Here is a 12,821-nt window from a genome sequence, read left to right as displayed (position 1 = left end):
TAAAAAAGAAAGCTAGTCATATTGCCATGTAGAGCTCTTCCCTTCCTCTTTTGTCAGCATTGAAGAAGGCAGTGTCCCTTAGTGGTTAAAGCATTCATCAGAAGCAGTTTTGGGCCTTCTTTTATTCTCTACATTTTGATGTAGACAGATAAGGAGAAAGTCATTGTGTCAGATTGTTGTGATGCTCAGTCCATGCCTCTCTCTTGCTCTCTTTGATAGTCATCCATTCGGCCCAAGCCTCAGCCTTAATGAAAACATTACCTTCCATTTCAACAGTTCTGCTGGCTCCTATATAGCTCATATCAGGAGTTTTAAGACCTACATCCTGAGCATGGGATACATTCAAGCTTACAGTAAAGGCGAGAAACTTGTTCACTCCAGTGTCTCAGTCTACTGCAAATGTAAATGATACCCAAACTCCCCCTTAGGTCATTCATTAAAAGACCTAGAAACAAGTAAGATAAAATACAAATGTTTTCTTTTTCTTTGTCCATCTGTGGATCTTTAATCTGTGACTGTTACAGTCAGGCCAAAAAAAACCAAAAAAACCCCTAGCAATGGTGCCATGCTTTTCACTCATTTCTCCTGTTTACCACTTTGTTTTTTTCTGTTATACTATAGCACATGTGACTCAGCTCACAGGGCACAAAAAGATACAATATTAACTTGACTGAGGAATTAAATACTCTTGCATCCATCCTTATCAGCCAAAAGGTAATCAGAAAGTGACACTGCTTGATATCAATATAATAAAGAAGGATGAAAAATAGGACCTAATTAACAGACTTTAGTGAATATTGCTACTCAGATTGGGTTTATTTTTTATATGATCTTGGAGATATTACATATAGATAAAACCTCTTAATCAGAAATATCAACTGTCAGTATTACTGTTATACGTCAGAACATTATAAAAATATACTGTGTACCCCCTTTGTTTAAATAATTTTTTATTTTGATTAATGACAAAAATATAAATGATTATAGGACAGGAAAGAATGGGAAGCAGCATGATTCATGAAAGATGTCAACAAAAATAAAGGAAGTTGTAGGTCCTTTACTTAGCAGTAAAGGAGAGCTAATAACAGATGGCATCAAAACGACTGAGGTGTTTAATGACTATTTTACTTCAGACTTCACTAAAAAAGTTAATTGTAACCCGATGCTTAACAATTAATATTCAAAACAAGGGAGAAAGAATACAAGCCAAAAATAGGGAAATAACAGGTTAAAGATACTTAGATATGTTAGATGTATTCAAGTCAGCAGGGGCTGATGAAATTCACCTCAGAAGCCATCTCAGAATGGTTAGCAATTATCTTAGAGAACTCATGGGGGATGGGTGAGATCCCAGAGGGCTGAAGGAGGACAAATGTAGTTCCTGTCTTTAAAAAGGGGGAACAAAGTGGACCAGAGAATTTTAGGCTAACCGTGCTATCTTTGACACCTGAAAGATACTGGAACAAATTATTAAACAATCAATTTGAAAGTACCTAGATGATCCTAAGGTGACAAGTAATAGCCAGCATGGATTTGTTCAGAACAAATCATGCCAAAGTAACCCAACTCCCTTCTTTGATAGGGTTATTGGTCCAGTGAATAAGAAAAAGCAGTAAGACATGATATATTTTGATTTTAGTAAGGCTTTGGATACAGTTCCACAGGACATAAGGAAACTAGGGAAATTTGGTCTGGTGGAAATTACTATGAGATGGTTGTACAACTGAACTCAGAGAGTAGTTATCAATGGTTCCCTGTCATCCTAGAGGGGTCCTACTGTAGTAGTAGAATTTTATGTTTGTATTTTATATAATTTGGATTGAAGGATAAAGGATAATAATGTAGCATGTATTAAATGTATTGGTATATGATTTGATCATATCCTGCCAGCCACCCTTTTTGAATAGCAGAAATGAATGGCCTAATGGGCCAGTGGTAAAGATGCATCAGCCAGAATCTGTGTCTGAGCTGATTTCAAGGCAGTAAACGACCTTTTTAGGGTCAGCACTTTGTTGTAGGTTTAGCATTTTAAAATAAGTAAAAATGCAATGATTGTTTTTCTCTTGCATTGCAATTTGATGTTCCTGTTCAAATGTTCTGTGTATATCAATTCTGTTGTGTGTGTGAATGAGGAATGTGTGTGTTAGAAGATAAGTGTGAAAGCCAACACCGAACCAGATGTTCTAGGGAGGAACCGAGGACAGACGCAAGGGTGCCAGAAGATTACAATACGTCCCTATTGAAATGTCAGAAGTGGGAAGATTGACAACACTAAAGATGAGACAGGCACCTATCAATAGGAACAAGATAGCTGTGATCAAACCCAGCATGGGGTAACCCTGAGAGACTTAATGAAAGAACAAGATAAAGAATGAGAAGGACAATTTAAGAAAACAAGCACTCGTCAAACAACAATTGATTACAGCATGACAGTGCAAAACTCATTGGTCGTGTAATGGTTCCTCGCTCTCCCGCTCGGAGGGAGGCCACTCAGGCTGGTCCTGTCTGGCCAAGACCAGAGTCTGCAGCACAGCCAAAAGCCCATAATAGGGCTGGGCGATCAATAGTCACTGTCAGGCTTTAGCCTGGGTTTGCGTGGCTCATACTGTCAATCCTTAAACAGACTCTATCAAGGCTGGCTGTGGCCTGGGCGGAGCTCAGGCACCCAGAAAACAAATAGTCTACAGGTGAGCTGGGCATGGGTTTGAGTAGGCTCTGGTTGCCAGCAAGCAGACAGTCTTCTGGCTGGCTTTAGCCTGGGCAGGGCTCAGGCAGCCAGCAAACAAACTGTCTATGGGTGAGCTGGTAAGGGAGGCTCCTTCTTCAAGGCTAGAGCTTCCCTGCACAGTGCAGGGAGTCAGCCACCTCGGGATGGGGTGGCAGCGGGACGTGTGCCCAACCTACTCCACCACATTCCAGCCCAGGGCCCTGGCAGGGACAGGATTGGCTGCCCCTGCATCAGCAGGGATCCAGCCACAACACGCTGAACAAGCCACACCTGGCTCTGCAGCCGGCTGCTCTGTGGCTGCCTCTGGGCCACTTCCTGCCTCCCCGGGATTTGGTATCTGAAGCCTCCAGGCCTCCTCCAGCTCCTCAGGGTACACAGCAGCGGGCACTCTGGGCCAGTCCTAGTCGGCATCTGGGGACCAGGAACAGCCAGGCGTAGATTCCCTTCTGGGTTGCAGCAGAATGGGCAGAGCGTCCTTCTCCTCCACAGGCTCTGCTTCAACTGTGCTGCATGGCCTGCCTTTTATACTTCCGGCCATGCCCCAGTAATTCTGGTGAGAGGGGCAGGGCGATCTAGGCTCCGCCCTCCAAGGGGAGTGTAATAGTCCCTCCCTCTCCCGCTCAGAGGGAGGCCACTCGGCATCGCTACAAGTCCCAATGAAGGAAAATCACTGTATAAACATGGTGTCTTGCCATGAAACTTTGAGTTCGTCCTGCCCAGACATCCACAAAGCATAGTGTCATGACTGACAGAACCCAGCTCCTCCCTACCCTTGATCAATCTAGCTGGCCACTAGATTGATCCGGACTCTGGACTGGTAACTATAACATCGACTGGCGGGACAGTGTGTGTGTGTGTGTGTGTGTGTGTGTGTGTGTGTGTGTGTGTGTGTGTGTGTGTGTGTGTGTGTGTGTGTGTGTGTGAGAGAGAGAGATTGAATGCATATGCTAATTGTTGTATCTTCAATAAATGTGGCGTATTGCCTTTTTCCCCTGAAAAAGATTCTGTGTGCTTTTTATAAGCATAACAGTACAAGGGTCTGTCCTGGGTATGGTCCTATTCGATATTTTCATTAATCACTTGGATAATGGAGTGGGGAGTATGTTTATAAAATGTGCAGATGATACCAAGATGAGAGGGGTTGCTAGCACTTTGGAGGACAGGATTAGAATTCAAAGCAACTTTGACAAGTTGGAGAATTGGTCTTAAATCAACAAGATGAAAATCAATAAGGACAAGTGCAAAGCAATACACTTAGGAGGAATAAAATGCATAACTACAATATGGGTAATAGCTGGTTGGCAGTAGAATTGCTGAAAAGGATCTCAGGGTTTTAGTGGATCACAAGCTGAATATGAGTCAATAAAATGGCAAAAAAGGCTAATATACTGGGGTGTATTGACAAGAGTGTCATATGAAGGCATGGGAGGTATTTGCCCCCATCAACTTAGTACGATGGTGCCTCAGCTGAAGAACCGTGTCCAGTTCTAGGCACCACACTTTAAGGCCTGGTCTACACTATGACTTTAATTCGGATTTAGCAGCGTCAAATCGAATTAACACTGCACCTGTCCACACAACTAAGCCATTTATTTCTAAATAAAGGGCTCTTAAAATAGATTTCTGTACTCCACCCCGACGAGCGGAGTAGCGCCAAAATAGATATTGTCATTTCGAATTAGGGTTAATGTGGCCACAATTCGATGGTATTGGCCTCCAGGAGCTATCCTACAGTGAACCATTGTGACTACTCTGGACAGCAATCTGAACTCGGATGCACTGGCCAGGTAGACAGGAAAAGCCCCGCAAACATTTGAATTTTATTTCCTGTTTGCTCAGCGTGGAGAGCACAGGTGACCACAGATAGCTCATCAGCACAGGTAACCAAGCAGGCCGATAATCGAAAAAGAGCACCAACATGGACCATACGGGAGGTACTGGATCTGATCGCTATATGGGGAGAGGTTTCAGTGCTAGCAGAACTTCGTTCGAAGAGACGAAATGCAAAAAGTTTTGAAAAAAATCTCCAAGGGCATGATGGAGAGAGGCCACAATAGGGACTCAGATCAGTGCCGCGTGAAAGTCAAGGAGCTCAGACAAGCCTATCAAAAAAACAAAGGAGGCAAACGGTCGCTCCGGGTCAGAGCCGCGGACATGCCGCTTCTACGACGAGCTGCATGCAGTTCTGGGGGGGGGCGCCACCACTACCCCACCTCTGACCGTGAATTCCAAGGCGGGGATAATCTCATCACCTACACCTGATGATTCTGCGGATGGGGAAGAGGAGGAGGAGGAGGATGAGCTTGCAGAGAGCACCCAGCACTCCGTTCTCCCCAACAGCCAGGATCTTTTTCACAGCCTGACTGAAGTACCCTCCCAAGCGAGTATCCAAGACCACGACCCCATGGAAGGGACCTCAGGTGAGTTTACCTTTCAAAATATAAAACTTGTTTTAAAAGCAAGGGTTTTTAATGATTACTTTGCCCTGAGGACTTGGGATACATTCGCAGCCAGTACAGCTACTGGAAAATTCTGTTAACGTGTCTGGGGTTGGAGCGGAAATCCTCCAGGGACATCTCCATGAAGCTCTCCTTGAGGTACTCCCAAAGCCTTGCCACAAGGTTTCTGGGCAGTGCAGCCTTATTCCGTCCTCCATGGTAGGACACTTGACCGCGCCATGCTTGCAGCAAGTAATCTGGTATCATTGCATGACAAAGCCTGGCAGCGTATGGTCCCGGTGTTTGCTGGCATTCAAGCAACATCTGTTCTTTATCGGGGGGGGGGGGGGGGATAAAGCGATCATCCAGAGAATTGGAGGGGGGGGGTAGTTTGTTTTCTGCTGCTGAATGTTAACAGAAAAACCGCAGCACTCAACAGGATTTGCTTGGTATGTGGGAAAGGAGGGCGCAGAAGCCGAAAGACAATGGCTTATCATGGCCGCATGCAAGCCGAATTCTGTTGCCCGGACCTGCGTCTGTGATCTCTAGCAGCAAAACCACAGGCACTCAATATTAAGAGGCAAAATGTGACCTTGCACAGAAATCACATGTGCTATGTAATGTGAATAGTGTTGGTCACCGTGAAAGAGTATAAGCATTGTTCTGCAAAATGTATCTTTTTAAAAAATTCTCTCCTTTTTTCCCTCCCTCCAGCAGCTGCAAATTTTTCAAGCCTCCCTCCTCCGTCCCGAAGGCTATCACAGATAAGGCGTCGGAAAAAGAAGACGCGAGACGAGATGTTCGCAGAAATCATGGAATCCACCCGCAGTGAAAGAGCTCATCTGAATGAGTGGAAGGACACAGTTTCAAAGTATAGGAAAGAAGCCAGTGAACGTGAAGACATGAGGGACCAACGTGAAGAGGAGAGGAGAGACGCTCAAGATGAGAGGTGGCGGCAGGAAGATCAGAGGAGGCAGGATGCAATGCTGGGGCTCCTGCGTGAGCAAACAGACATGCTCCAGCGTCTGGTGGAGCTTCAGGAACGGCAGCAGGATAACAGAATGCTGCTACAGCCCCTGTATAACCCCCCATTCTCCCTCACCATGTTCCATAGCCTTCTCACCCAGACGTGTAAGAACGCGGGGGGGGGGGGGGGAGGATCCGTACACCCTCCCATTCCACCCCAGTGGACAGCCCAAGCAAAAGGCTGTCATTTTTTTAACCTTTTTTGAGTGGCCTTTTCCTTCCTGCTGATCCTCCTCCCAAACCCCACCCGGGTTCTCTCCCTCTTTTTATAATCAATAAAGAATAAATGATTTTTAAACGATAGTGACTTTATTTCCTTTGAAATCAAGCTAGGGGAAGGGGGAGGGTGGGTTCTTTACAGAGAATGAGTCAGTAAAGGGATCGGGTTTTCATGAAAGAGAAACAAACAGAAATTTCACACTGTAGCCTGGGCAGTCATGAAACTGGTTTTCTAAGCTTCTCTGATGCACAGCGCTTCCTGGTGTGCTCTTCTAATCGCCCTGGTGTCTGTCTGTGCGTAATCAGCAGCCAGGCGATTTGCCTCAGCCTCCCACCCCGCCATAAAGGTCTCCCCCTTACTTTCACAGAGATTGTGGAGCACACAGCAAGCAGAAATAACAATGGGGATATTGGTTTGGCTGAGGTCTGAGCGAGTCAGTAGTGATCACCAGCTACCTTTTAAACGTTCAAATGCACATTCTACCACCATTCTGCACTAGCTCAGCCTGTAGTTGAACAGCTCCTGACTCCTGTCCAGGCTGCCTGTGTATGGCTTCATGAGCCATGGCATTAAGGGGTAGGCTGGGTCCCCAAGAATAACTATTGGCATTTCAACATTTCCAACGGTTATTTTCTGGTCCAGGAAGTAAGTCCCTTGCTGCAGCCATTTCAACAGAGTAGTGTTCCTGAAGACGCAAGCATCATGAACCCTTCCCAGCCAGCCCACGTTGATCTTGGTGAAACGTCCCTTGTGATCCACAAGTGCTTGCAGCACCATTGAAAAGTACCCCTTGCAGTTTATGTACTGGGTACCCTGGTGCTCCGGTGCCAAGATAGGGATATGGGTTCCATCTATCGCCCCACCACACTTAGAGAATCCCATTGCAGCAAAGCCATCCACTATGACCTGCACATTTCCCAGAGTCACTACCTTTCGTAGCAGCACCTGAGTGATTGCTTTGGCTACTTGCATCACAGCAGCCCCCACAGTAGATTTGCCCACTCCAAATTGATTCCCGACTGACCGGTAGCTGTCTGGCGTTGCAAGCTTCCACAGGGCTATCACCACTCGCTTCTCAACAGTGAGGGCTGCTCTCATCTTGGTATTCTGGCGTATCAGGGCAGGGGACAGCAAGTCACAAAGTTCCATTAAAGTGCCCTTACGCATGCGAAAGTTTCGCAGCCACTGGGAATCGTCCCACACCTGCAACACTATGTGGTCCCACCAGTCTGTGCTTGTTTCCTGGGCCCAGAATCGGCGTTCCATGGATAGAACCTACCCCATTAACAACATGATCTCCAAAGCACCGGGGCCCGCAGTTTGACAGAATTCTGTGTCCATGTCCTCATCACGCTTGTCGCTGCGCTGCCGTCGCCGCCGCCTCCTTGCCTCGTTTTTCTGGTTCTGGCTCAGCATAAACTCCACGAGAACGTGTGAGGTGTTTACAATGTTCATGACTGCTGTCTTGAGCTCAGCGGGCTCCATGCTTGCCGTGGTATGGAGTCTGCAGTGTTCACCCAGGAAAAAAGGCGTGAAATGGTTGTCTGCTGTTGCTTTTATGGAGAGAGGGGTGAGGCTGTACCCAGAACCACCTGCGACAATGTTTTTTGCCCCATCAGGCACTGGGATCTCAACCCAGAATTCCAATGGGTGGGGGAGACTGCGGGAACTATGGGATAGCAATGGGATAGCTACCCACAGTGCAACACTCCGGAAATCGACGCTAGCCCCGGTACATGGATGCACACCACCGAATTAATGTGCTTAGTGTGGCCGCATACATTCGACTTTATACAATCTGTTTCCAAAATTCAAATGCTATAAATTCGGATTAATCCCGTAGTGTAGACATACCCTAAGATATGCACCAAACTGGAGAGAGATCAGAAGTGGGCAACAAAAATGATAAAGTGTCCAGAAAACCTGACCTCTGAGAAGAAAGTGGGTGTTTAGTCCTGAAAAAAGAAGATACTTGACAGTCTTCACATACGTTAAGAGCTGTTCCGAAGAGGATGGTGGATCAATCATTCTCCATTCCACTGCATGTAGGGCAAGAAGTAATCAGTTTAATCTGCAAGATGGGAAATTCAGGTTAAATATTAGGAAAAACTTCCTAGCTATAAGGATATTTAAGCACTGGAATTGGCTTTCAAGGAAGGTTGTGGAATCCCCATCACTGGAGGTTTTTAAAAAAAACAACACACACCACCCACCTATCATGGATGGTCTTGGTTTACTTGATCCTGCTCTCAATACAGGGGGCTGGACTCATCGACCCCTCGGGGTCCCTTCCAGCCCTACATTTCTATTATTCTATGAAAGCTCTGAAAAGTTTTCTAAAGTGCCTATATGATTTAGAAACACAAGTCATACTGATTTTTAATAGAACTTGTGCTTCCAAATCCCTTAGGTACCCTCCAAAATCTCCCTCTCAACTAATTAAGGTGTGGTTCCCTGTGGACTAGGGAGGGTGGCTAAAGGTTAATTGGAGCACCTGCAGTCAATTAAGGCCCTGTCAGGAACTTAATAAACCCCCCCTCCACCCCTCCCCACCCCCCCACTTCAGGCAGACAGGGAGAAGGAGAGAGGACTGGAGCTTGGAGGTGTGCTGGGAGACTTGAAAGATCAGAGAACTGAAATAAGGGAGACACTCCCTCCCCCAGCATCTAAGGACTGAAGGTACCCCACCCAAGGGGGAAGAGGGTAAGAACCCATAGGGATTGAGAGGGGCTGGGGCTCAAAGTAAGGAGTAAACTCAGACTCCTCCCCTCCCTTCCGCCCCCCCCCCCCCCGCTTCCCTTCCTTACCACCTCACAAAACCCCTAGAGATAGTTACAGAGGATTAGTTTAATTTACAGATGGGTAAACTCACTGACTTGTCCAGACTCTCACAGCAAATCAGGTCTTTTCACTCTCAATCCCATATCTAAGTTCCCTGGCAACCCTCTTTGGGAAAAATACATGTCTTGTATAAGTGCATTCAGTCAAGTTATTCCAGGAAATACTTTACCCTTCGGTGACCCTAAGAGCACCTCAATCCAGATGGCACACTGTCATGATATTTACCCAAAAGATGGCACATATTACTGGAAAACTAATAACTCACTGATCACTCTTATTCTCGTGTGAGGTATGCATGGGTTAACTCACAAAAGACCTTACAGATGTGCTGGAAATACGTGACTAAAGCATATATAAACCAGGCAAGCCAGGGGGAGTTTATCAACTCCAGACAAAAAAAAGAGGCCAGCAGCTCACAACAGATGTAGCCACATTCAATGGGCTATTTGTTTTTATCAGAAGTTGCAGGTTGCATTTGCATTGTTAAAATCATTATCAGGGGGAGGAAGAAGCATGAAGTCTACACCAGACAGCATGGCATCTACAACCAGCAGGGGATAGGAACATTATCTGGGGATATCCTTCAGAAGAATAGATTTCAAAGGTTTATTGGACTATAAAGAGAACAAGTTATCCTTCACCCGAGGAGACAAAGAAACTGAGCACTTTGAACTCTGAAGGAACCTGGCTAAAAAATTGATCAGTGATGCAGGAAAAATGACTGGTGATAAAAAGCTTATTTGAACAAGGGTGAGATATACTGTACCCTATGAAACCCCTTGTACCCACATATTCACCACTGTTGTATGATTATATATTTTGTACAACGTATGCCTTGAGATAATTTCAAAAGTCATAATCTGCTAAGTACTGGTGTCCTGCTAAAGTGTGTACATCAACATTGTGTATGGAATTATGAGATTTTGCTATATATTTGTTACTGGAACAAGTGGTGAGTCTGGGAAACGTCCACCACTCTCTACCCCCATCTTTGCCCACTTTATAAACAATGATCTAATCACTAAAACATGAAGCCAATATATATATTTGTGATGTTACTGACATTAACTGTGACCGTGTAGATCATTGTTGCAACCAAGGTCCTATAGTTGCACCAAATCTTGTACAAAAAAGGTCAAGTAAGGTGTCTATAGAAAGGTTAACAGAGGGTCCTGTGGCACCTTTAAGACTAACAGAAGTATTGGAGCATAAAAATGTCCACTTCATCAGACGCAAACTTGCGTCTGATGAAGTGGGCATTCACCCACGAAAGCTTATGCTCCAATACTTCTGTTAGTCTTAAAGGTGCCACAGAACCCTCTGTTGCTTTTTACAGATTCAGACTAACACAGCTACCCCTCTGTTACTATAGAAAGATAGTAATTTACTGGTTATGATTATGCTGTCTGTATGTGTATATCATTTTTGTATTTGAAGTTATGAATACTGGCTATGTACTCGTATCTCAATGTGTTTGATTCTAAGCAGCCTCAGTGAAGCATTTGGTCAGTTTCTTGAGAATGGGCACTTACTGAGAATAGTCCTATTAAGAAACCCTTAACTGACAATGGACTTTGGGAGACACCAATCCACATCTGACCTTTCCTAGGAACATTCAAACTAACATGTAAACAATGGCATCGGTCTGCAAAAAACTGAATCATATATGGACATGTGACTTGCCCAGGTGGCTACAAACTCCATCTTGTTGCTTTGACTTTGCACAGAAGAACAAAAGGGTTTCCACCCACAAGAGAATATAAAAGTCCCTGGAAGCCTCTCCGTTTTGTCTTCAGATGGCTCAAGAGATGGCCTCTCCACTCCAAAGAACTGCCTGAAAGAAACTGGAACAAAGGTCTGTAAGTATGGGGGTCTGAGTGATTGCTGTACCCAGGCCATAAGCCACAACGTTGGTCTGGAAAGGATTGGGCCCAGACTAGGAAGGAGTCTAGTCTGTGAAAGAAGTGTATTGGAACATTTGAGGGTGATATTTTATCTGTAATCAGTTTCTAAATTTATTAAGCTTAGACTTACGTATTTTGTTTATTTTGCTTGGTAACTTACTTTGTTCTGTCTGTTATTACTTGGAACCACTTAAATCCTACTTTTTATACTTAATAAATCACTTTTGTTTATTAATGGACCCAGAGTAAGCAAACAGCTTGAGGGAGCATACAGCTGTGCATCTCTCTCTATCAGTGTTATAGAGGACAGAAAATTTATAAGCTTACCTTTTATAAGCTTTATACAGAGTAAAACAGATTCATTTGGGGTTTGGATCCCATTGGGAGCTGGGTGCTAGAGACAGGAGCACTTGCTAAGCTGTTTTCAGCTAAGTCTGCAGCTTTGGGAGCATAGGTCAGACCCTGGGTCTGTATTGCAGCAGATTAGCATATTTGGATCAACAAGGCAGGGTTCTGAAGTCCCAAGCTGGCAGGGAAGATGGGCTCAGAGGTAGTCTCAGCATGTCAGGTGACAGTCCCAAGGGGGTCTCTGCAACGGAACCCATCACAATATTTATGCCTGGATCTAATTTTCATTCCATGCATCTGAAGAAGTGGGTTTTTTTACCCACACAAGTTTTTATACCCAAATAAATCTGTTAGTCTTTAAGGCACCACTGGACTCCTCATAGTTTATAGTCACAAAAACAAACACGGCTATACCTCTGATACTTTATCTAATCACTGAACGTGAGGGAGTGGTCCCAGGCTGAAAGGAGTCAGTCTGTAAAGTGTATTGCAGCTAATGGTAAAACAACCTATTGTGCTTTTAGGATTAGCAGCCTTGGAAAAGTGCAGGAATTAGATTGTTGTTTTATCTTCTATTTCTTTAAGTAATTAATCCTTACTTCTATGCCTGTATGAAATCTATCATTTGGTAGTTAAGAAACTTGTTTAAATATTTAATCTAAACCACAGAGCTTTGACTGAAGTGTCTGGGGAATCTATTCAGGTTACAAAGGCTAGTGCATATCCACTACTCTTTAATGATATGGAGAACTAATTAATGAGCTTATATGGTTCAAGAGGGTCTCGAGTAGTGCAAGATGCACATTTCTGGGGTGCAAGGCTGGGGCTGAATGGGGAATTTGCCGGTGTCTCCCTGTATACAATTCATAAGTGGCTGTGAGAGCATTCATGTAACTTTGGGTGTGCCATCACATGCTAATAGCTATGTGAGAGTGAAGTCTGGAGGGATTGCTTTTCACTAGGATAATAGAATCAGAGGTATCCTGAGCTAGAGAGTTAAGGGGCCAAAGCAATTCCACAGTTCAGATTGTACCCTGGGGATGTCACAAAGGTGTTCTAGTTTCTTAAATTAAATTGAAGTTTTAAGAACCATATTCTCACTTCTGTTTGTTTGTAACCATTTCTATCTTTATTCCTTATACTTGAGATCTATTAAACCTGTGTCCTCTTATTAATTTACTTTACTTTTAATATAAAGCAGCTCAGTAGTTTCATTAAAATAGAATGTTTGTTAACCCCCAACTAAGGTAATAAGCTACTGTGTATTGTCTCTTTAAAGGAGCAGCAAATTTGACAAGATTTTGGGAGTGTTAAAT

This window comes from Chrysemys picta, chromosome 7 (assembly GCF_011386835.1).
Source record: "Chrysemys picta bellii isolate R12L10 chromosome 7, ASM1138683v2, whole genome shotgun sequence".
NCBI lineage: Eukaryota > Metazoa > Chordata > Testudines > Emydidae > Chrysemys > Chrysemys picta.
This window is presented reverse-complemented; position numbering follows the sequence as displayed.